At 43.3% G+C, this 25961-nt stretch overlaps 1 long non-coding RNA gene across 1 annotated transcript; it reads right to left on the bottom strand.

Moving 5' to 3' along the window:
* Positions 1 to 13603: 13603 nt before the first annotated feature.
* On the bottom strand, positions 13604 to 25618 carry LOC120062052. Its single transcript, XR_005478380.1, has 4 exons — positions 25513 to 25618; positions 25036 to 25304; positions 19672 to 19788; positions 13604 to 15658 (listed from the first exon to the last, which is right to left on the bottom strand). It is a non-coding gene; the product is annotated as an uncharacterized LOC120062052 (long non-coding RNA).
* Positions 25619 to 25961: the final 343 nt, after the last annotated feature.

The raw sequence follows: 25961 nt of genomic DNA, 5'->3' as shown, positions 1-25961 counted from the left end.
CGCGTGTATGGGGTTTTGCTATCTTTGTGGGGACCAGAAGTCCCCACAAGGATAGTAAAACAAGGAATATTCAGACAAGTGGGGACATTTCGCCAGTCCCCACAAGGAAATAGGCTATTTTTAGGGGTTAGGATTATGGTTAGAATTAGGGTTAAATTGAGGTAAAATAGGATTTTGAATGTGTGTTAGTGCTGAGCGATTAACCGAAATTACCAACATCCGTTCAATTATTTGAATTCCATTTCATTATTTTTTCCCCCCCTGCGAGCTCACTCGATATGCAGTTTCTGAAGAGATAAATCAGATCAAGCCTGAACTGTGTGAAATATACTGAACAAAAATATAAACGCAACATGTAAAGTGTTGGTCACATGTTTCATGAACTGAAATAAAAGATACCAGAAATGATCCATAACCACAAAAATCTTCTTTCTCTCAGATTATGTTCACATTCCTGTTAGTGAGCATTTCTCCTTTGCCAAAATAATCCATTCACCCGACAGGCATATCAAGAAGCTGATTAAACAGCATGACCTTGTACTGGGGACAATAAAAAGGCCACTCAAATGTGCAGTTTTTTTTTCACAACACAATGCCACAGAAGTCTCAAGTTTAGGGAGTGTGCAATTGGCATACTGACTGCAGGAATGTCCACCAGAGCCGTTGCCAGATAATTTAATGTTAATTTCTCTACCATAACCCGCCTCCAATGTCGTTTTAGAGAATTTGACAGTACATCCAACCGGTCTCACAACCACAGACCACGTGGTAACCATGCCAGCCCAGGACCACAACATCTGACTTCTTCACCTGCGGGATCGTCCGAGACCAGCCAACTGGACAGCTGATCAAACTGTGGGTTTGCACAATGAAGAATTTCTGCATAAACTGTCAGAAACAGTCTCAGGGAAGGTCATCTGTGTGCTCGTCGTCCTCACCAGGGTCTTGACCTGACTGCAGTTCGGCGTCGGAACCGATTTCAGTGGGAAAAAGCTCACCTTCGATGGCCACTGGCATGCTGGAGAAGTGTTCTCTTCACGGATGAATCCCAGTTTCAACTATACTGGACAGATAGCGTGTATGGTGTTGTGTTGGCGAGTGGTGTGCTGATGTCACCGTTGTGCCCCATGGTGGCAATGGGGTTATGGTATGGGCAGCCATAAGCTACGGACAATGAACAATTGCATTTTATCGATGGCAATTTGAATGCACAGAGATACTATGATGACATCGGGAGGCCTGTTGTCGTACCATTAATCCGCAGTCATCACCTCATGTTTCAGCACGGTAATGCACAGCCCCATGTCGCAAGGATCTGTACACAATTCCTTGAAGCTGAAAATGTCCCAGTTCTTCCATGGCCTGCATACTCACCAGACATGTCACCCATTGGAACATGTTGGGGATGCTCTGGATCAATGTGTACCACAGTGTGTTCCACTTCCAGCCAATAGTCAACAACTTCGCACAGAAATTGAAGAGTGGAACAACAATCAACAGCCTAATCAACTCTATGCGAAGGAGATGTGTCGCGCTGCATGAGTCAAATGGTGGTCACACCAGATAGTGACTGGTTTTTTGATCCACGCTCCAGTCACTACCATCATTGGACTTGTATTTCTTGTTTATTCAGTGTTATTACAGCATTCAACCCACATTAATGTATAGTGCATTTAATGTAAAAACATTTTTTTTACCAAAGCCATGATTATTTTTTAAATAATTGAACCGATACCGAACAGACCTCAAAAAGTACTAATTGCTCAGCACTAACGTGTGTGTATATTCAATGATGATGATCCCTTTATGGAAATGAGATCGCAGCAACAACTTTGATAATGGAGATTATTTGAGGAGCTACATCAAGGAAACAAGACAGAGCTGGGTCGTTCTCTGGTCATTTCCAGAACATGAAAGTAAGTGAGACAAGATATGAAGCTCATCTCCTATAAGAATTCAATCACTTTTTGACAGCATCCCTTTTGATTTAAACAATACTTTCCATACGTTTGCCCATGGAAGAAAAGAAGAGGGCGGAAAGTGACTTTTTGGACCGGAATTCACAAACATTCAAGATATAAAGGTGCTCAAAGTTGACCCATTTTGCATATCCTGCAACACGTCTTCATTACTGGGAAAGATAAGCAGTTGAGTTTGATACAATTTAAACGCTTACAAACAGGTTTGTCAAACTACTTGATAATTTCTTGGTGAAAAAAAGTTGCATAAAAAAATGTATGTCTTAACCTTCAACCTCATCTAAAAACACCGTTTTTTTCTTCATATTTGCATATGGTGTGGCTCAGACCCTACTTCATGTTTGAGATTTTTGTGTCTGCCATCGGTTGAGCAGCAGTTATCCAGCGGTTGAGCAGCAGTTATCCAGCGGTTGAGCAGCAGTTATCCAGCGGTTGAGCAGCAGTTATCCAGCGGTTGAGCAGCAGCCAGCCAGCGGTTGAGCAGCAGCCAGCCAGCGGTTGAGCAGCAGCCAGCCAGCGGTTGAGCAGCAGCCAGCCAGCGGTTGAGCAGCAGCCAGCCAGCGGTTGAGCAGCAGCCAGCCAGCGGTTGAGCAGCAGCCAGCCAGCGGTTGAGCAGCAGCCAGCCAGCGGTTGAGCAGCAGCCAGCCAGCGGTTGAGCAGCAGCCAGTCAGCGGTTGAGCAGCAGCCAGTCAGCGGTTGAGCAGCAGCCAGTCAGCGGTTGAGCAGCAGCCAGTCAGCGGTTGAGCAGCAGCCAGTCAGCGGTTGAGCAGCCAGCGGTTGAGCAGCAGCCAGTCAGCGGTTGAGCAGCCAGCGGTTGAGCAGCAGCCAGTCAGCGGTTGAGCAGCAGCCAGTCAGCGGTTGAGCAGCCAGCGGTTGAGCAGCAGCCAGTCAGCGGTTGAGCAGCCAGCGGTTGAGCAGCAGCCAGCCAGCGGTTGTCATAGAAATAGGAATTAATGGAATGGACCTTTCCCTTCAGACCACTGCAATTTAGCTGGTACACCATTGACATGTTGTAATTGTATTGACATTTTAACTTCTAATTATTGTAGATTTCAAAAGATACTGCACACAAAACCATGAAAAGGAATAAGAGGCCAATATGCAAAAAAATTATGTACTTAATGTAATTCATGCTCAAAAGAATACAAAAAGTGAAAGTGCAAAGACAGACCATACGTTTCAGCCTTGTCTTCATCAGTACTGTACAAACAAATTAGGAAGACACGTACTTTAAGAGACAAGTTATGCTTGATCTGAAATTGTGGTCGGAGACGCAATGCATGGTGTGACGCAATTGCGAAGCCTCTGGACGCAAACAGCCAAATTGAGCTCTGTACTATATCGCCGTGCGCCTCAGATTTTGTAACAATGTGGAGGGCTCCGTATAGCCCCGCATTGACATAATTGGTTGACGGTAGGTAAGGACGGGAGGTCCTGTATAAACACATACTCACTTCCTTGAAAACTTCCTTCACAACAGCTCAGCGCAGCTCGGCCAAGCATGAATGGCCCGACATCTGCAGAGGCTATATCACCGTAAATCCTGCACGGCCAATGCAGACATCAGATTGACCATGAAGCGCCTTTAGGGAGACAGTTGCTGTGCTTAACAGGCGCAAGCAGCTAGTTGATTAGACTCTGGCGAATAGGGAGTCAATGCATATGAGCAAGGAATATGTAGAAAAATATTTTAAAGAAATGTACAATTCAAATGTCGCATATAATTGAAAAACGACAACGATCTAGGCTGCGACAGGTAGCCTTATGGTTAGAGCGTTGGGCCAGTAACCGAAAGGTAGCAAGATCGAATCCCCGAACTGACAAGGTAATAACCCCCTGTTTCTAGGCCGTCATTGTAAATAAGAATTTGTTCTTAACTGACTTGCCTAGTTAAATAAAGGTTAAATAATAAATAAAAATATATAGCAATATCAGAAGCAACAGATATGAAATACATATTTGCTGATATTCTCAATGAGGAAGAAGCAGATGTGCTTAACAAGGGACTTTCCTTTTTCCCTACACCGAGACCCAACCCCTTCCAAACCAAGGTAGAACGTTTTTTCATTCATTCAATCTACCTCGAGGTGTGTAATGCCAATGAGGATAATCGTCGAGTATTCAGATCTAAGAGACATTCTGCCCCCCTGTAAATAACGCCACGATTGACACGCTTTGCAAGCTTGTGGCGAGAGATGTTGATAATTAGTTTGTTGGTAATGACAAGAAAATATGCTTTCAACTGTTGCAAGACATGTTTTATTCCATCTAAAAAAAATCAAAACCTTATCTTCAAACCTGTGATAAGGGAGGTGGCTTGGCATGCATGAATATATCTGTCTATGATAGAAATCCATAGACAATTATCTGACAGACTCCTACTGCAAACTCAAAGGTAACCCTACCTGTATATAAAACGGAAATGTACTTTTCTTAGCTGAGGTAGTTTACCTGACTGACAAGGAGCGAGGCTACCTCCTCAACAAGCGGCCCACCACAGCCGTTATGTAAATTTTCACCAAAAACGCACAATGATTACCAGAAGTTTCCCCTGTACGTCCGACTTGGGCAAGTAATGACCTCCCGAGTCTTTGTCTAATTTCATTGATTTCCACATCAGACCTCTTTACTAAACTACCATCCTAACGAAGAGACAGGCGACTTCAATTATCTGAACTATGATAGGCCTACTTTTCTTGTAACATTGGACAACTAGTTTGTACACCAACATTCCCCACAACATTGGACTGGAGGCTTTACGTTGCTCTTTAGACTCCAGAGCGGGCTCTACTCCTCCAACCCAAATGGCTGAGTTGGTACAAAGAACTGTTTTGTTTGGAGCGGATTATCTGTAATCCCGAGGCACTTCGATGGGCCCCTGATTATGCCAACACGTATGGGCCTCAGGATAAATTCCATTTCTAATCATCCTTTTTCTGATACCACTGTTCAACAAACGCTATATTTGTGTTTTTAATCACACGAACAGGCACCAAAACGGAAATGGACTCGTTCCATTAGTATACATTATATAGACAAATGATTTGACAATTCGTTCTACCGTCTGTCAAACCGAAAGCCTTCTTCACGCATCAAATTACCATCTGACTCCGAGTAGGGGCTTGCCGTACAGCCAATTCTGATTCAACAGACGAATCTGCACTCGAAATTAGGATTTGATCATTTAATCAAATTGTACTCGAATTTCCGTCAGGTTACTTCACAGAAAGTTTGGACTCTGCTCTCAATAAAGGCTATGGACAGACGTGACACATTACAAGGCAAACGCAACAAAAAATAAATACTTTTGTGCTGTACCACACACTCATTACGGACCTGACATTAAAAATATTAGACAACACTGGCATGTATTGCAAACTGTGGGCTCAGATGCGTTTCATGATGTTTTCCTGTTCACTCACTCCATGTTGCTGGTTCGCGCAGACACTTATGACGCATTGAACGTCCGGATGAAGCGCGTGATTTCTTCCCCTGACGCAATTGTGCTGCCTGTACAGGTATTCTAAAGTGCAACAGTTTCAGATCTTTCGTCACAAATAAAGAAATCACCAATATATTCATTACCTGTGGATCTAGCAATGTAGTGTATCTATGCTCTTGTCCATGTGGCTTGCAATACACTGGCATTACGCGAAGAGAACTACGGTTACGCATCAACGAGCACCGCAGTGCCATCCAAAAAAATGACCCGAAATCACCAGTGGCTAGACATTTTCATGAGGCTAATCATGCTGTGACTGATCTTAAATTCTGTGCCATCGACCGTGTGTCTCTCTCCCACCGCACTCTGAGCTTTTTAGCATACTCGAGTATTTCATATATATTGCTTCTGATAGTTATGTAGCCTAGAAGTTGTATTTTTTCAATTGTGACGTATTAATTGTCGTTTTTTTAAGAATATACTTCTACATATTCCTTGCTAATAAGCATGGACTGCCTATTCGCCAGTAGGCTATCTAATCAACTATTGCGCCTGTTATGGACAGCAGACGTCTCCTTAAATACGTATCTTCCTAATTTGTTTGTACTGCACTGATGAAGACGAGGCCGAAACATATGCTCCGTTTATAGCACCTTTCACTTTTTGTATTATTTTGAGCTTGTATTAAATTAAGTGCATTATTTTTTATCTCTGTCTCCTTGGCGTATTCTTTTTCATGGTTATGAGTGCGAATACCTTTCGAACTCTACATACTCCTCCTGGCTTTCTAATTATTACCACAACGATGGTCGCCGATCCACCTGCCGTCGAATGTAAAATTAAATGGTAATGTATCTATATTTCAATAGGTTTCCTATGGAGGATTGACAGTATAATTTAAAACAGATATTCAAGTCAACATTCTGTGTGGACCTCCAACCATCTTTGTGGTACCATTTGAAAGTTAAATATACATTTAATTCCAATTAACAGCGAAAACATGACAATCATTCTTTATTCAAGAGCAGCTTTGCTCAAACGATGGCGGTCACAACACAACGTCAGATGACGTAAAATAGGGTTTAAGCAACAACATATGCGAATGTGAAAAAAATCTGAGTTTAGCGTTTTAAGATCTGACGTTTAAGGTAAAAAAAAAAATTATTATTATTATTATTTAGAAACAATTATAAAATATTTTGACAAACTTGTTCGTAAGCTTTTTGAATGATATCATTCTCAATTGTATATTTTCCAGTGAAGACCTGGATGTCTCATAGTATGGTACGGTATGCAAAATGTCCCATTTTAAATCAAATCTAATTTTATTTGTCACATGAGTCTAATACAACAGGTGTAGACTTTACCGTGAAATACTTATGAGCCCTTTCCCAACAATGCAGAGTTAAAAAAGAAAATGGTAACAAAGCCTGGTCACACAGCCTGGTAACACACAGCCCTGTCTCATAGACATAACATAGTAAATCAATCCGAGAGTCAAATTAGCAAGAGGGTGCTTGGTCGGTGAATGGGTGGGCATATAATGAGGATGTCTAGCAACCCAAATGTTGTGTGTTTGAATCTCATCATGGACAACTGTAGCATTTTAGCTAGTTAGCAACTTTTCATCTGCATTTTTGCTACTTAGCACGTTACCTAACCCTTTTTGCTAACCCTAACTTCAACCTAACTCCGAACCTTAACCCTTAGCCTAGCTAACATTATAACAAATTGGAATTCGTAACATACATTTTGCAAATTCACAACACATTGTACATTTCACAAATTCATAACATATCATACTAAACGGATGGACATCCAGAAATACATACCATACGAAATGTAACATATCATACTAAACGGAGTGTCTCAGATTTATGTACAGGATAATATGAAATGGTCAGACTAGGAGTACCGTCTCTTGAATGTTTCCGCATTCAGGTCCAAAAAGTTACTTTCGGAGCACTTCTACAGTAGGCAAATATGTATGGAAGGTTTTATTCAAATCAAAAGCGGTGCTGTCAAAAACTGAATTCAAATAGATATACCCATAGAGGAACGTATGACCTTACTACCGTTAAGACATTGCGCTCTAAACCACCTCACTTGTCCACGTTTTATTCATCCTGAAGATCTGGTGATGGAGAGATCTCGCTCCTCGATCTCTCTCTCCCAGGCCCAGGGCTAAAAGGGGGAATAGTAGGAGGGTTCAGACCAGCGTTCACGTTTGGCCCGTCATAATAACACATGGAGACACACACCAGACTACCCTGGATATCAGCTGGCTAAAGTTTAAACGATTAACCTCTGCCAACCTGCTAAACATACGTCTCGCTGTTAATCTAATTATGTTTAGGGTGCTTATCTTTATTTAGTGTAAACGGTTTTCTTTAATTAAATGATATTCACCTCCCATCTACACAGGTATTGTGTCATGAGAGTGCCGGTTCAAAGGCAGCCAATTGGGGAAGAGAACCAGAAGATGGCCATGGTGTTCCAAAGAACTTGTGTCAACGTTCTGATATTTCCCAGAGTTCTCTGTTAGCATTCTGATCTAATGGACTGCATTGGTTTGTATGGACGTTCTCACCCTCTGCCTTGGCTGAAAATGTATTATTTGTTATCGTTGTCTAAACCGATCTTGACATATTTTGATATTTTTGTAAGATATGACGGAGCTAACCCCAAAAAAGCAAACGTGTGTTTGATGTGTTGTGAAATATCCCAGCTCAAACAGTCTGACATATGTTGTAATAAATCATCATGTTTCCAAAATATTGCAATTAAAAACAAAAAGGAGTACCGAACTGCCAAGGAGAGATTTGGCTTTGGAACCAGTCTCCACCTAGCTCATAAGATGACTGCAGATATGGCCAAGTTTATATTTGTCTAACAGTTAATTTTAAGGTACATTTGTCATTCAATAAAATGTAATGTTATGAGTAATTTATATTGAGGGATTAAAGTTAAATCAAAGAATGTTTCCAACATTTCCCTCAGCATTTGATATTGCCCAATGTTCTTTAGAAGGATAAATTTAGATTTTGTTATCCAAATCACTGACTGAAAGCGATGAAACAGCATTTGAGGAGAAAAACACAATCGACCACGCAGTCAAGCAAGTAAGTAAATAATTCAATGAAACAATAATTCACAAAAACAGATACGGATGACCCCACCAGAACCAACACTTGAACACAGAAAAACATTTTATACATACAACGATGCTGGTTAGTTGTCCCTTGCAATCAACATAAACAAATACATAAATATCTTCAGACAATACTGTATATTACTAAATGGTAAACAAACATCTGAACAAAGTATTTACAAAGCAATTAACTTTAAGTCCTACCTGATTTCAGGAGAAACTGAAGTACCGGTATGCGCTTCACGGTGTCAAGGCTCTTCTCACCATCAAACGCTCTGTGAGTAGGAGTGTGTATGTCCACACGCTCAAAGAGTAGAAGAGTGTGTGTGTCCACTGAGTAAGAGTGTGTGTCCAGTGGTGGGAAGGTGTTTCCCCATGCTCAGGACTCTACAGCACTGTGATGGAGGAGAGGGGGGATTCTAGGAGGAATGTGTGTGTGCATGTGTATCTTAGGGCCAGGAGTTTTGGGGCACTTTTTTAAGCACTGTAGTCTAACACCAGCCTCTCCAAAGCTCGCTGTGGAGTCAGCCCGGCAAGCAGCACTGTGCTTTTACCAGTATTTCCAGCATTGTCCATTAGTTGCTGCAGGTAGGAAATTCTATTCTATAATTGACACAAGCTGTCTCCAATCAATCAATCAATGTCTGGTTGTGTGTGTGTTTGGCAGAGGGAATTGCCTAATCCAGGGGAGGCGTAGCTCTGCGAATCTTAATCGCACAAAACCTATTATTTGGCAAGGAATACTACTTGTAGATCAGTGATTCTACACCTCAATCTGATCCTCTCCAACTGATCCTCTCCAACAGACTCGGAAGTTGTAGCTAAAAATAGGTCATACAGTGGCAAGAAAAAGTATGTGAACCCTTTGGAATTACCTGGATTTCTGCATAGATTTGACATAACATTTGATCTGATCTTCATCGAAGTCACAACAATAGACAAACACAGTGTGCTTAAACTAATAACACACAAACTGTTGTATTTTTCTTCTCTATATTGAATACATCATTTAAACATTCACAGTTTAGGTTGGGAAAGTATGTGAACCCCTAGGCTAATGACTTCTCCAAAAGCTAATTGGAGTCAGGAGTCAGCTAACCTGGAGTCCAATCAATGAGATGAGACTGGAGATGTTGGTTAGAGCTGCCTTTCCCTATAAGAAACACTCACACATTTTGAGTTCGCTATTCACAAGAATCATTGCCTCAAACATAAAGAGATCTTAGAAGATCTAAGATTTGTTGACTTGCATAAAGCTGGAAAGGGTTACAAAAGTATCTCTAAAGGCCTTGATGTTCATCGGTCGACGGTAAGACAAATTGTCTATAAATGGAGAAAGTTCAGCACTGTTCCTACTCTCCCTAGGAGTGGCCGTACTGCAAAGATGACTGCAAGAGCACAGCGCAGAATGCTCAATGAGGTTAAGAAGAATCCTAGAGTGTCAGCTAAAGACTTACAGAAATTTCTGGAAGATGCTAACATCTCTGCTGATGAGCCTACAATATGTGAAACAAGAATGGTGTTCATGGGAGGCCACCACGGAAGAAGCCACTGCTGTCCAAAAAAAACACTGCTGCACGTCTGAAGTTGGCAAAAGAGCACCTGGATGTTCCACAGCGCTACTGGCAAAATATTCTGTGGACAGATGAAACTACAGTTGTGTTGTTTGGAAGGAAAACACAACACTATGTGTGGAGGAAAGACACATCACATCACACCAACCTCAAAACCTCATCCCAACTGTAAAGTATGGTGGAGGGACCATCATGGTTTGCGGCTGCTTTGCGCCTCAGGGCCTGGACAGCTTGATATCATCGACGGAAAAATGAATTCCCAAGTTTATCAAGACATTTTGCAGGAGAATGTAAGGCTGTCCGCCAATTGAAGCTCAACAGAAGTTAGGTGAAACAACAGGACACCAACCCATTAGACAGAAGTAAATCAACAGAATGGCTTGAACAGAAGAAAATACGCCTTCTGGAGTGGCCCAGTCAGTCCTGATCACCACCTGATTGAGATGCTGTGGCATGACCTCAAGAGCGCAATTCACACCAGACACCAAGAATATTGTGGAACTGAAAGTTTTGTAAAGAGGAATGGTCCAAAATTCCTCCTGACCATTGTGCAGGTCTGATCCACAATTACAGAAAACATTTGTTTGAGGTTATTGCTGCCAAAGGAGGATAAACCTGTTATTAAATCCAAGGGTTCACATATTTATTCCAACCTGTACTGTGAATGTTTACACTGTGTGTTCAATAAAGACATGAAACAATTGTTTGTTATTAGTTTAAGCAGACTGTCCATTGTGGTGACTTAGATGAAGATCAGAGAAAATTGTATGATCAACTTATACAGAAATCCAGGTAATTCTAAAGGTTTCACATACTTTTTCTTCCCGCTGTAGGCCTGGACCTCTTGGAGTAATGGTTAAGGTATTGGCTGGACCTGGGTTCGAGTCCCAGGCGGGGCTACCCCCAAATTCTTTACAATATACTTCAATGGATGGTTTCATTGACACTGCCCCTAATTAACCTATTTTTAATTACAACTTCCTAGTCTGAGGATCATCTTGACTTGTAGAATCCCTGTTAATTGCAATGCATTCCAGGTGACTACCTCATGAAGCTGGTTGAGAGAATGCCAAGTGTGCAAAGCGAAGGGTGGCTACTTTGAAGAATCTAACATTTATTTTGATTTGTTTAATACTTTTTTGGTTACATGATTCCATGTGTTATTTCATAGTTTTGATGTCTTCACTATTATTCTACAATGTAGAAAATAGTAAAAATAACAACTCTTGAGTAGGTGTGTTTGTGTATATATATATTCCGGACTCTGACATTGCTCGTACTGATTTAACTTTTTGTATTGTTAGGTATTACTACACTGTTGGCGCCAGAAACAAGCATGTCACTGCGACATCTGCAGATCTGTGTACGCGACCAATAAACGTTGATTTGATATTTGGCTTCGGCAATCCCCCTGCAAAACCAAATGATTGATTGGACACAGCTTGCGTCAATAATATAACATTTCCTACCTGCAGCAACACTAGTGGACAATGCTGGAAATACCGGTAGAAGCACAGTACCCCAGAACTCCTGGCCCTATACCATAGTCATTACTGTGAGCATGAGAAAGCTATGGGCTGGAGTAAGAGCATAGCCCCTGTTTGTTTCCTGATGTCCATTTAGAGGGGCTTAGATTTTTAAACCCATACATTCCTAACTACAGTGAGTTTGAATGAGAATACAGACAGAGGTGTCTTGAGCAACGTTAAGTTGTCACAATGTAATCCACTCATATTTATCCAGTCATCAAACTCAAGTCTCTCGAGGTGACTGGAAGGTAGACTGTGGTTTAGCAGAAACAGGAGATCTAACTACTACGCTAGGATGAGTACCTAAGACATTGAATTCACTTTTCCAGTCATTTCATGTTACCCTGTATACCAGTCTGTATATGCCATCATGCCATTCATTGTCATGCCAAGCATGTCTGGCTTGACAATGAGCAAGCGAATTGGCAAGAGCCCAAAGAGATCTGGGACCAGGCTACTTTCAAGTAAGCGGTGAATGGAAAAAATGATTTCAGCTGGACTCTGATGTCAGGACTGATGTCTTGCCAGTTACCTTACTGGGTACCCCATTAGTGACATCTAGACTAGAGGGTACTATTTGGAATGCAACTCCAACCTAGAGAGAATAGAGAGATGGAAAGAAATACAGCTAAAAAAAATAGAGCTATCATAGACACGATGGAAAGAACAACTGAGACACAGTTGGAAAGAGAAAGAAGTCACAAGATAGATTTATATCAACCTATCTTCAACAGTGACACAAAACATCAGTGATAAATTCACATTCAGTGTGTTCTGTTTGGAGTCCTTGGACAAGTCCCACTGCCCAGACACCCAGAGATCCCACAGATAACTCAGCTAGGGGTGTGTTCAGAAGGCTAATGAATGGTACTTACCGCTTGACTTGGGCAGGAGCTCATCGGAGCGGAGTACTGGCACCTAAAATGTTCTACTGCTTGAGCCCGTGTTCCTCTTATAAAATATTAGCTCAAAAGTATTGTGGAGCTCCAAAATATAAACAGTACCAGCACCCAAAATTAATACCAGCACCTATTACATTCCGAGTTAAGCACTGATGGTACTGTAACAGCCCATAGAGTTATGTGTGTTCTAGAACACACTCCAGGCTTCTAGAATCTAAAGACATGGCTGTTGAAAGAGGCTACATGTATTATGTCTGTAGTGACAGAAAGCACGTGTAGCTAACTATGTACAGTGCATTCGGAACGTATTCAGACCCCTCTTGACTTTTTCCACATTTTGTTACATTACATCCTTATTCTAAAATAGATTAAATACATTTTTTCCTCATCAATCTACACACAATACCCCATAATGACAAAGCGAAAACAGGTTACATTTTTACTTAAGTATTCAGACACTTTGCTATGAGACTCAAAATTGAGCTCAGGTGCATCCTGTTTCCATTGATTATCCTTGAGATGTTTCTACAACTTGATTGGAGTCCAGCTGTGGTAAATTCAATTGATTGGACATGATTTGGAAAGGTACACACCTGTCTATATAAGGTCCCAAAGTTGGCAGTGATTGTCAGAGCAAAAACCAAGCCATGAGGTCGAAAGAATAGTCTGTAGAGCTCCGAGACAGGATTGTGTCGAGGCACAGATCTGGGGAAGGGTACCAAAAAATGTCTGCAGCATTCTTAAAATGGAAGAAGTTTGGAACCACCAAGACTCTTCCTGGAGCTAGCCGGTAGGCCAAACCGAGAAATCGGGGAAGAAGGGCCTTTGTCAGGGAGGTGACCAAGAACCCGACAGAGCTCCAGAGTTCCTCTGTGGAGATGGGAGAACCTTCCAGAACAAAATGTGGAAACATTAAAAGGGGTCTGAATACTTTCCAAATGCAGTGTACATCAAGTTCAAAATGTGAGAGAAATTAAAATCATTCCACAACGCATGAATCTACTTCTATCAGCTCCAATGCCTGTTAATTTATTTAGCTGTGTTAAAAACAAATAGGAGTGGTTGAGAGATTTTTAGACCACAACAAAAACAAATGACAACTCAGATTGATCTAAGTAACACTGTAATAAACCTCAGCTCTGAAAGGTGGTTGGAGTATAGTGGATTTGTAATGGAGGAAGGTTTCATTCACACTAAACACTCACATATACAAGTGCACACTTCCTCAAAGCACATCGAGGGTGGCAGTACCAGAACTACATTTGCTATAAATTGTTCTGATATACAATCTCTTAACTGAATATTGTTTCAAACCAGGGCAGTTTGTTCCAACTGAAAATCTAGAAGCCTAAGGCACAAATCTTAGGCACAATAATTAACGTGGGCAAAAATATCTCAAAAAGTTCAAATATATTAAATCTACAAAAAACAAAAACATATTTTATTTTAAAGACTAAAACTGCACAATTTAAATAAAGCGTATCAACAGAAGAAAATAGCCCTCATAAGTGTCTGGCACTTGCGTAAACTTAACACGGTGTGAGGGTGCGAGTTTTAAAACGTTTCTAAGTGGAAGGAAAGAAAAGGGGAGGAAGAAAGGGAGGGGAAGAGAGGGAGGGGAAGAGAGGGAGCGCTCCCAGTGGATCGCCATACAAGGAGAGGAAACAAGCTCAGGTTAGGTTGAGTCATACACAGGCACACGCTAACATTGAGGAAACATAACGACCCACACATCATCCTACACATGCAGTACGTACTCAGCCTTGTACACACAGTTTTGTACAAACCAACACACATACTCCCTAAAAATGTACACCAACTGCTTATAAAAGCCGATATGAACACACACACTGACACATTCAAAAGTCTATAAATAAGGCAACTCAAACAGTAGTTTTAGTTTTTACAACTTACCACTGACCATGGCCTAACCCATACGATAAATCATAACCTTGGCGTCAAGCACAATTTCTAATTAACAGCACATCAATGAAATCTTTATCAGTAGATTTGTTAAGAACAGTACTGTAGTGGGTGCTGAGAAACCAATGAGCCGTGGTTAAACAGATTTGTTAAGAACAGTACTGTAGTGGGTGCTGAGAAACCAATGAGCCGTGGTTAAACAGATTTGTTAAGAACAGTACTGTAGTGGGTGCTGAGAAACCAATGAGCCGTGGTTAAACAGATTTGTTAAGAACAGTACTGTAGTGGGTGCTGAGAAACCAATGAGCCGTGGTTAAACAGATTTGTTAAGAACAGTACTGTAGTGGGTGCTGAGAAACCAATGAGCCGTGGTTAAACAGATTTGTTAAGAACAGTACTGTAGTGGGTGCTGAGAAACCAATGAGCCGTGGTTAAACAGATTTGTTAAGAACAGTACTGTAGTGGGTGCTGAGAAACCAATGAGCCGTGGTTAAACAGATTTGTTAAGAACAGTACTGTAGTGGGTGCTGAGAAACCAATGAGCCGTGGTTAAACAGATTTGTTAAGAACAGTACTGTAGTGGGTGCTGAGAAACCAATGAGCCGTGGTTAAACAGATTTGTTAAGAACAGTACTGTAGTGGGTGATGAGAAACCAATGAGCCGTGGTTAAACAGATTTGTTAAGAACAGTACTGTAGTGGGTGCTGAGAAACCAATGAGCCGTGGTTAAACAGATTTGTTAAGAACAGTACTGTAGTGGGTGCTGAGAAACCAATGAGCCGTGGTTAAACAGATTTGTTAAGAACAGTACTGTAGTGGGTGCTGAGAAACCAATGAGCCGTGGTTAAACAGATTTGTTAAGAACAGTACTGTAGTGGGTGCTGAGAAACCAATGAGCCGTGGTTAAACAGATTTGTTAAGAACAGTACTATAGTGGGTGATGAGAAACCAATGAGCTGTGGTTAAACTCAATGAAAGGCCTCTTCTGAAACGTCAGTAGGTGAAAGTTGTTGTCCCTCTTCAGGTCTAGGTGTTTCAGTAGACAGAGATGAAAAGAGTTTTGTTTGATCTCTATGTTCCAGTACCAAGGGTCAGTACATCAGGTGGTATGCAGTAGGTCCAGTGAAATGGACTCTCTCTGACGGTCTCCCAGTGGATCTGTACAAACACACAACGAATATTAAGAAGAGCGTAAGGTGGAGAGCCATTGTGGACCCCCTACGCTCGCAAGGAGGCCAAGAGGATTAAATCAAGTCCTATGTGGAACTGGTTAATGTCATCTCCACATGAAGTCCTTTCTAAAGACTACACAGAATTTGTATCCACTATCACGTTCAGTAGCTACATGAGTTTACATTATGACTATACAGACTCTGTGATCGATGTGAAATATGTGCCGAACGTAAACAGAGTGATGATGCAGCGGTCATGTGTGTGATGATGCAGCGGTCAGGTGTGTGATGATGCAGCGGTCAGGTGTGTGATGATGCAGCGGTCAGGTGTGTGATGATGCAGCGGTCAGGTGTGTGATGATGCAGCGGTCATGTGTGTGATGATGCAGCGGTCAGGTGTGTGATGATGCAGCGGTCATGTGTGTGATGATGCAGCGGTCATGTGTGTGATGATGCAGCGGTCAGGTGTGTGATGATGCAGCGGTCAGGTGTGTGATGATGCAGCGGTCAGGTGTGTGATGATGCAGCGGTCAGGTGTGTGATGATGCAGCGGTCAGGTGTGTGATGATGCAGCGGTCAGGTGTGTGATGATGCAGCGGTCAGGTGTGTGATGATGCAGCGGTCATGTGTGTGATGATGCAGCGGTCAGGTGTGTGATGATGCAGCGGTCATGTGTGTGATGATGCAGCGGTCATGTGTGTGATGATGCAGCGGTCAGGTGTGTGATGATGCAGCGGTCAGGTGTGTGATGATGCAGCGGTCAGGTGTGTGATGATGCAGCGGTCATGTGTGTGATGATGCAGCGGTCAGGTGTGTGATGATGCAGCGGTCATGTGTGTGATGATGCAGCGGTCAGGTGTGTGATGATGCAGCGGTCATGTGTGTGATGATGCAGCGGTCAGGTGTGTGATGATGCAGCGGTCAGGTGTGTGATGATGCAGCGGTCAGGTGTGTGATGATGCAGCGGTCAGGTGTGTGATGATGCAGCGGTCAGGTGTGTGATGATGCAGCGGTCAGGTGTGTGATGATGCAGCGGTCAGGTGTGTGATGATGCAGCGGTCATGTGTGTGATGATGCAGCGGTCATGTGTGTGATGATGCAGCGGTCAGGTGTGTGATGATGCAGCGGTCAGGTGTGTGATGATGCAGCGGTCATGTGTGTGATGATGCAGCGGTCAGGTGTGTGATGATGCAGCGGTCATGTGTGTGATGATGCAGCGGTCAGGTGTGTGATGATGCAGCGGTCATGTGTGTGATGATGCAGCGGTCATGTGTGTGATGATGCAGCGGTCAGGTGTGTGATGATGCAGCGGTCAGGTGTGTGATGATGCAGCGGTCAGGTGTGTGATGATGCAGCGGTCAGGTGTGTGATGATGCAGCGGTCAGGTGTGTGATGATGCAGCGGTCAGGTGTGTGATGATGCAGCGGTCAGGTGTGTGATGATGCAGCGGTCAGGTGTGTGATGATGCAGCGGTCAGGTGTGTGATGATGCAGCGGTCAGGTGTGTGATGATGCAGCGGTCAGGTGTGTGATGATGCAGCGGTCATGTGTGTGATGATGCAGCGGTCAGGTGTGTGATGATGCAGCGGTCAGGTGTGTGATGATGCAGCGGTCAGGTGTGTGATGATGCAGCGGTCAGGTGTGTGATGATGCAGCGGTCATGTGTGTGATGATGCAGCGGTCAGGTGTGTGATGATGCAGCGGTCAGGTGTGTGATGATGCAGCGGTCAGGTGTGTGATGATGCAGCGGTCAGGTGTGTGATGATGCAGCGGTCAGGTGTGTGATGATGCAGCGGTCAGGTGTGTGATGATGCAGCGGTCAGGTGTGTGATGATGCAGCGGTCATGTGTGTGATGATGCAGCGGTCAGGTGTGTGATGATGCAGCGGTCAGGTGTGTGATGATGCAGCGGTCAGGTGTGTGATGATGCAGCGGTCAGGTGTGTGATGATGCAGCGGTCATGTGTGTGATGATGCAGCGGTCAGGTGTGTGATGATGCAGCGGTCAGGTGTGTGATGATGCAGCGGTCATGTGTGTGATGATGCAGCGGTCAGGTGTGTGATGATGCAGCGGTCAGGTGTGTGATGATGCAGCGGTCAGGTGTGTGATGATGCAGCGGTCAGGTGTGTGATGATGCAGCGGTCAGGTGTGTGATGATGCAGCGGTCAGGTGTGTGATGATGCAGCGGTCAGGTGTGTGATGATGCAGCGGTCATGTGTGTGATGATGCAGCGGTCAGGTGTGTGATGATGCAGCGGTCAGGTGTGTGATGATGCAGCGGTCAGGTGTGTGATGATGCAGCGGTCAGGTGTGTGATGATGCAGCGGTCAGGTGTGTGATGATGCAGCGGTCAGGTGTGTGATGATGCAGCGGTCAGGTGTGTGATGATGCAGCGGTCATGTGTGTGATGATGCAGCGGTCAGGTGTGTGATGATGCAGAGGTCAGGTGTGTGATGATGCAGCGGTCAGGTGTGTGATGATGCAGCGGTCATGTGTGTGATGATGCAGCGGTCAGGTGTGTGATGATGCAGCGGTCAGGTGTGTGATGATGCAGCGGTCAGGTGTGTGATGATGCAGCGGTCAGGTGTGTGATGATGCAGCGGTCATGTGTGTGATGATGCAGCGGTCAGGTGTGTGATGATGCAGCGGTCAGGTGTGTGATGATGCAGCGGTCATGTGTGTGATGATGCAGCGGTCAGGTGTGTGATGATGCAGCGGTCAGGTGTGTGATGATGCAGCGGTCAGGTGTGTGATGATGCAGCAATCAGGTGTGTGATGATGCAGCGGTCAGGTGTGTGATGATGCAGCGGTCAGGTGTGTGATGATGCAGCGGTCATGTGTGTGATGATGCAGCGGTCAGGTGTGTGATGATGCAGCGGTCATGTGTGTGATGATGCAGCGGTCAGGTGTGTGATGATGCAGCGGTCAGGTGTGTGATGATGCAGCGGTCAGGTGTGTGATGATGCAGCGGTCAGGTGTGTGATGATGCAGCGGTCAGGTGTGTGATGATGCAGCGGTCATGTGTGTGATGATGCAGCGGTCAGGTGTGTGATGATGCAGCGGTCAGGTGTGTGATGATGCAGCGGTCAGGTGTGTGATGATGCAGCGGTCAGGTGTGTGATGATGCAGCGGTCAGGTGTGTGATGATGCAGCGGTCAGGTGTGTGATGATGCAGCGGTCAGGTGTGTGATGATGCAGCGGTCAGGTGTGTGATGATGCAGCGGTCAGGTGTGTGATGATGCAGCGGTCAGGTGTGTGATGATGCAGCGGTCATGTGTGTGATGATGCAGCGGTCATGTGTGTGATGATGCATTAGAAGACGTCCTAAATGCCCCCCAGTCTTCAGATAACAGCTAGGCCTAACTTGCACTGGATATGTTAAAATTTCAGTATCCATTTAACCCATCTAAGCAGTAGGCTACAGTTCAATTGATATGCCATCGGCCTATTTGAAGTCCCATCTTGTGACTGTCAAATTTGTATAGCGCCTCACAATCATCACACCTAAAATAACCGCCACCATCATTTTCTTTTACCACTTTACCAAATATTTTCCAAAAATTACTTTTCTTTATCTTCAACTCTCCTTTCGCAGCTTTTGTCATATTGAATTACATTTCGACAATGTCTGTTTTGCCTCCGTGGATTGACATCAACTTTTTCTGCCTGTTCCCAAAAGCATTATTTGGCGATTGGCTGTGTAGGCTATTTGGCGCTCGTACAGTTAAGCCCTAAGCTTAAGCTTATGTGTAATACCAGATAGCCTAAACATAATGAAAGAAAAACCTCAATGTAGACTTTATAAATTGCATTTTTTTTTTTTTTTAAAGGTATTGCTTCCCTTTATTCAACCCGCCCGACACCCACCCGTCCTTCAGCCACACAATATTTAACGACCCTAAACCCGTCCGCCCCATGGATATAACCGCAGGGACTGCGAGTTATGAGTCAACCCGTGCATCACTAGTGTAATGTTATGTTCTAAGGGGATAAATGCTTCACCTGTTGGGGGTTAATCAGGGTCCTCCTGCCCCCCCTCCCTCTGGCCAGGATCAGTACCCAGGAGCCACCTCCTCACGATGTACGGACAGGCTGGACCACTGGGGATGTCAGCAAAACCTGGAGATGGGTGAGGGGAAGAAGCTATGTAAACATTTAGTACTGTCCATACAGAGCCTACAGAAAGTATTCATACCCCTTGACTTTTTCCACATTTTGTTGAGTTACAGCCTGAATTTAAAATAGATTAAATTGAGATGTTGTGTCACTGGCCTACACAAAATACCCCATAATGTCAAAGTGGAATTATGTTTAGACATTTTTACTAATTAATGAAAAATGAAAAGCTGAAATGTCTTGAATCAATAACAATTCAGCCCCTTTGCTATGGCAAGCCTAAATAAGTTTAAGAGTACACATTTGCTTAACAAGTCCCATAATAAGTTGTATGGACAATAATAGTATTTAACATTATTTTTTTAAGGACTACCTCATCTCTGTACCCACACATACAATTATCTGTAAGGTCCCTCAGTCGAGCAGTGAATTTCAAACACAGATTCAACTACAAAGACCAGGGAGATTATTCAATGCCTAGCAAAGAAAGGCACCTATTGGTAGATGGGTAAAAATAAAAAGCAGACACTGAATATCCCTTTGAGCATGGTGAAGTTATTAATTACACTTTTGATGGCGTATCAATATACTTTTTTACACTTTCGATGGTGTATCACCCAGTCACTACAAAGGGACAGGTGTCCTTCCTAACTCAGTTGCCCGAGAGGAAGGAAACCGCTCAGAGATTTCACCATGAGGCCAATGGTGACTTTTTAAAAAGTTAGAGTTTAATGGCTGTGATAGGAGAAAACTGAAGATGGATCAACAACATTGTAGTTACTCCACAATACTAACCTACAGTTGAAGTCGGAAGTTTACATACACCTTAGCCAAATACATTTAAAAACTCAGTTTCACAATTCCTGACATTTAATCCTTGTAAGATTTCCCTGTCTTAGGTCAGTTAGGATCCCCACTTTATTTTAAGAATGTGAAATGTCAGAATAAGAGAGAGAATTATTTATTTCAGCTTTTATTTATTTCATCACATTCCCAGTGGGTCAGAAGATTACATACACTCAATTAGTATTTGGTAGCATTGCCTTTAAATTGTTTCACTTTGGTCAAATGTTTCAGGTAGCCTTCCACAAGCTTCCAACAATAAGTTGGGTGAATTTTGGCCCATTCCTCCTGACAGAGCTGTGGTAACTGAGTCAGGTTTGTAGGCCTCCTTGCTCGCACACGCTTTTTCAGTTCTGCCAACAAATTTTCTATAGGATTGAGGTCAGGGCTTTGTGATGGCCACTCCAATACCTTGACTTTGTTGTCCTTAAGCCATTTTGCCACAACTTTGGAAGTGTGCTTGGGGTCTTTGTCCATTTGGAAGACCCATTTGCGACCAAGCTTTAACTTCCTGACTGATGTCTTGAGATGTTGCTTCAATATATCCACATAATTTTACTTCCTCATGATTCCATCTATTCTGTGAAGTGTACCAGTCTCTCCTGCAGCAAAGCACCCCCACAACATGATGCTGCCACCCCTGTGCTTCACGGTTCACGGCAAGCATCCCCCTTTTTCCTCCAAACATAACAATGGTCATTATGGCCAAACAGTTCTATTTTTTCCCCCCATCAGACCAGAGGACATTTCTCCAAAAAGTACAATCTTTGTCCCCATGTGCAGTTGCAAACCGTAGTCTGGCTTTTTTATGGCAGTTTTGGAGCAGTGGCTTCTTCCTTGCTGAGTGGCCTTTCCGGTTATGTCGATTTATAGGACTCGTTTTACTGTGGATATAGATACTTTGTACCTGTTTCCTCCAGCATCTTCACATGGTCCTTTGCTGTTGTTCTGGGATTGTTTTGCACTTTTCGCACCAAAGCACATTCATCTCTAGGAGACAGAGCGGTATGACGGCTGCATGGTCCCATGGTGTTTATACTTGCGTACTATTGTTTGTACAGATGAATGTGGTACCTTGAGGCGTTTGATAATTTCTCCCAAGGATGAACTAGACTTGTGGAGGTCTACAATTTTTTTTCTGAGGTCTTGGCTGATTTCTTTTGATTTTCCCATGGTGTCAAGACATGGAGGCACTGAGTTTGAAGGTAGGCCTTGAAATACAGCCAAAGGTACACCTCCAATTGACTCAAATTATGTAAATTAGCCTATCAGAAGCTTCTAAAGCTATGACATTTTCTGGAATGAAAATTATGAGTAAATACAGAACAATAAATTTGCAAACATTTCTAAAATCATGTTTCCACTGTTATTATGGGGTATCGTGTGTAGATGGGTGTGATAATATATTTTTGAAATACTTTTTGAATTCAGGCTGCAAGAACAAAATGTGGAGTAAGTCAAGGGGTATGAATACTTTCTGAAGGCACTGTACAATGCTAGTGGGGAGGTGGTATGTTTAATAGTGGTGGTAGGTGGAAGACATAGGTTGTTCACATCCCGCAGGTTAAGCTCAGATCTGTTATGTCTGTTTTGGTGTCTGTAGGGTCTGATGGAGATTTGGTTTGGTTAGAGAGGTTGATGCTTTGAGCGTCTATCATAGCAAGTTTGGGAGTTATTCAAATGGGGTATTAGATCGGTGGTCACTCACCAGCATTTCGACCAAAAATTAGAATTCCCTGAATTGGATCCTTTGTTTGAACTCCACGGGGCAATTCCATTCCTCCCGGGGGCTGCTCGATGTCACCGTCCCCGTGGAAGAGGAACAAAGAGTGGGCTCTTAGACTCCGGAGGCGTGCATGCCATCCACCGCTTCCAAGAATACTACTTGCGAACTTTGAGTCCCTGGACAATAAAGTAGACGAGCTCTGGGCAGGATCTCCTTCCAGAAAGACATAGGGGCTGTGTAACATACTCTGTTTTACGGGATCATGGTTCTCCGGATATACTGTCGCCGTCCATTCAGCCAGCAGGGTTCTCCGTTCATGGCTTGGTCAGATAGAAGGAACTCTCCAGGAAAAGGTGAAGGTGTATGTTTCATGATTAACTACTCATGGTGTGACTGTGGTAACGTACAGGAACTCAAGTCCTTTTGTTCTCCCGATTTGGAATACCTCATCAAATGCTGACCGCATTACCTCCCGAGATAATTTTCTTCGGTCATTGTCATGGCAGTGTTCACCCCAAGCCAACATCGCAATGGCTTTCAAGGAACTACACTGGACTTCGTACAAACTGGAAACCGCATATCCTGAGGACACATTTATTGTAGCTCGGGACTTCACTAAAGAAAATCTTAGGAAAACTCTACTGAAGTTTTATCAACACATCTCCTGTGGTACTCGCTCATCGAGCACTCCTGACCATTGCTACTCCCCCTTCTGGGACAGCTACATGGCCCTCCCCTGCCCTCCCTTCGGCAAATCAGATCAGGCCTCTATTTTGTTCCTCCCCCGTAAGCAGAAATGTAAATCAGGACACACCCGTGGTAAGGACTGTTCAACGTTGGTCTGACCAATCGGAATCTATGCTTCAAGATTGTTTTGATCAATCACGCAGACTCTGAAATGTTCCGGGCTGCCTCTGAGAATAGTATTGACATATACACTGGCAGTGTCCGAATACCCATACTAGTCAAGGCTCATCATATACTGTCCATACACACCATCATTATACAGTGCATTCGGAAAGTATTCAGACCCCTTGACTTTTTCCACATTTTGTTACGTTACAGCCTTATTCTAAAATGGATGAAATGAATCTACACACAATACCCCATAATGACAAAGCAAAAACAGTTTGACATTTTGGTAAATTGATAACATTTGAAATACAGTACCAGTGAAAAGTTTGGACACACCTACTCATTCAAGGGTTTTTCTTTATATTCCACAAATGTACTTTTAACAAGGGACACCTGTTAATTGAAATGCATTCCAAGTGACTACCTCATGAAGAGCGTGCAAATTTGTCATCAAGGCAAAGGGTGGCTACTTTTAAGAATCTCAAATTTAAAAAATATATTTAGATTTGTTTAACAGTTTTTTGGTTACTACATGATTCCAAATGTGATATTTCATAGTTTTGATGTCTTCACTATTATTCTACAATGTTGAAAATAGAAAAATAATGAGTAGGTGTGTCCAAACTTTTGACTGGTACTGTGAGTATTCAGACCCTTTCCTCAGTACTTTGTTGAAGACTCCATGACTATTTCCACATTTTGTTACATTACAGCCTTATTCTAAAATGGATACAATAAAAAAAGTCCTGAACTATCTACACACAATAGCCCATAATAACAAAGCGAAAACAGGTTTAGACATTTTTGCAAATGTATTAAAAATAAAAAACAGAAATACTTTATTTTCACAAGTATTCAGACTCTTTGCTATGAGACTTGAAATTGATCTCAGGTGCATCCTGTCTCCATTGATCATCCTTGAGATGTTTCTACAACTTGATTGGAGTCAGCCTGTGGTAAATTAAATTGATTGGACATGACTTGGAAAGGCACACACACCTGTCTATCTATATAAGGTCCCACAGTTGACAGTCTTCGAGGCCTGGTGAACAGTGGGTTAACTGCCTTGCTCAGGGGCAGAAAGACAGATTTTTACCTTGTCAGCTCAGGGATTCAATCCAGCAACCTTCCGGTTACTGGCCCAACGCTCTAACCACTAGGCTACCTGCCGCCGCACCTTTGGCAGCAATTACAGCCAAGTCTTCTTGGGTATGACGCTACAGGAAGAGTCTTGGTGGTTCCAAACTTCTTCCATTTAAGAATGATGGAGGCCACTGTGTTCTTGAGGACCTTCAATGCTGCAGAAAATGTTTGGTACCCTTCCCCAGATCTGTGCCTCGACACAATCCTGTCTCTACGGACAATTCCTTCGACCTCATGGCTTTGTTTCTGCTCTGACATGCACTGTCATCTGTGGGACCTTATATAGACAGGTGTGTGCCTTTCCAAATCATGTCCAATCAATTGAGTTTACCACAGGTGGACTCCAATCAAGTTGTAGAAACATATTAAGGATGATCAATGGAAACAAGATGCACTTGAACTCAATTTCGAGTCTCATAAAGGGTCTGAATACTTATGTAAATCATTTTTAATACAGTTGCAAAAATTTCTAAAAACCTGTTGACTTTGTTATTATGGGGTATTGTGTGTAGATTAATGAGGACTTTTTATTTTAATCAATTTTAGAATAAGGCTGTAACGTAACAAAATGTGGAAAAAGTGAAGGGGTCTGAATACTTTCCGAATGCACTGTTTATATATAAGCAGTATATGAAAAGCATTATTGTCACCACGTTTCCTACAAGTGCTAAATGTACCATTACCTTGAGGCCAGGGTCCTCCCATAGAGTCTATTGGAGGTGCAGGAGAGAAGCAGCTCATCCTCCCTGATCACAGTCACAGTGTTGTGTCCAGGGCTGAGGGGAGCAGTGTTGTGTACAGGGCTGAGGGGAGCAGGGCTGAGGGTAGCAGCGATGGGGTCCTCTGGGTCCAGACAGGGGGTCTGGGCCGTCAGCCTCCACACTGCCAGCTCCTCAGCCTGTCTCTGGTTCTCCTCAGAGAGAGACTGCAGTTCAGCCTGCAGCGCCACCACCTGGACAGGAGGAGAGAGAGCGAGAGAGACAAAATAACATTCAGGATTTATTCAAAATACATTTATTCAAAATAGCTAGCTTGAATAAAGCCTTCTGTAGTAGGGTTTGTGGACAACCACATGCTTAAGATACGGGGGAAATTGTTCAAGTATTTATGGTAACTTTGATAACTACATTCACAGTAAGATTTAGAGTATAGAAACCTACCCGCTTCTCTAGGCAGGTGATCTGGTGTGGAGCCAGTGGAGTAGTGTCTAGTAGAGTCTCATATCCAGCTCCTCTCTCCCTCTCTACTCCCCCGCTCCCATCACCCCTAGCTCCTCTCTCCCCCTCTCCTTCCCCTCTCACCCCTAGCTCCTCTCTCCCCCTCCCCTTCCCCTCTCCCCTCATCCCTAGCTCCTCTCTCTCCTTCAGACTCCACTTCCCCTCTCTCCTCGTCTTTGGGTTTCCCTCCATCCTGCAGTGTGGCCTCCAGTCCTGAGGTGATGATGTCACTGATTTGCTCTAGCTCTCCAGAGGTGGAGATAACTTTCTGTCCTCCCCTCTGGTTCTTTCTTTTCCTTCTCTTTGCTTGTCTTTCAGCCTGGTCTTCACAGGTGGCTGGTAGTGTTGTGTTACTGACAAAACACATTTCTATGTCTGTGGTTGCCACATCT

Source organism: Salvelinus namaycush, chromosome 17 (genome assembly GCF_016432855.1).
Source record: "Salvelinus namaycush isolate Seneca chromosome 17, SaNama_1.0, whole genome shotgun sequence".
Taxonomy (NCBI): Eukaryota; Metazoa; Chordata; class Actinopteri; order Salmoniformes; family Salmonidae; genus Salvelinus; species Salvelinus namaycush.
This window is presented reverse-complemented; position numbering and strand designations above follow the sequence as displayed.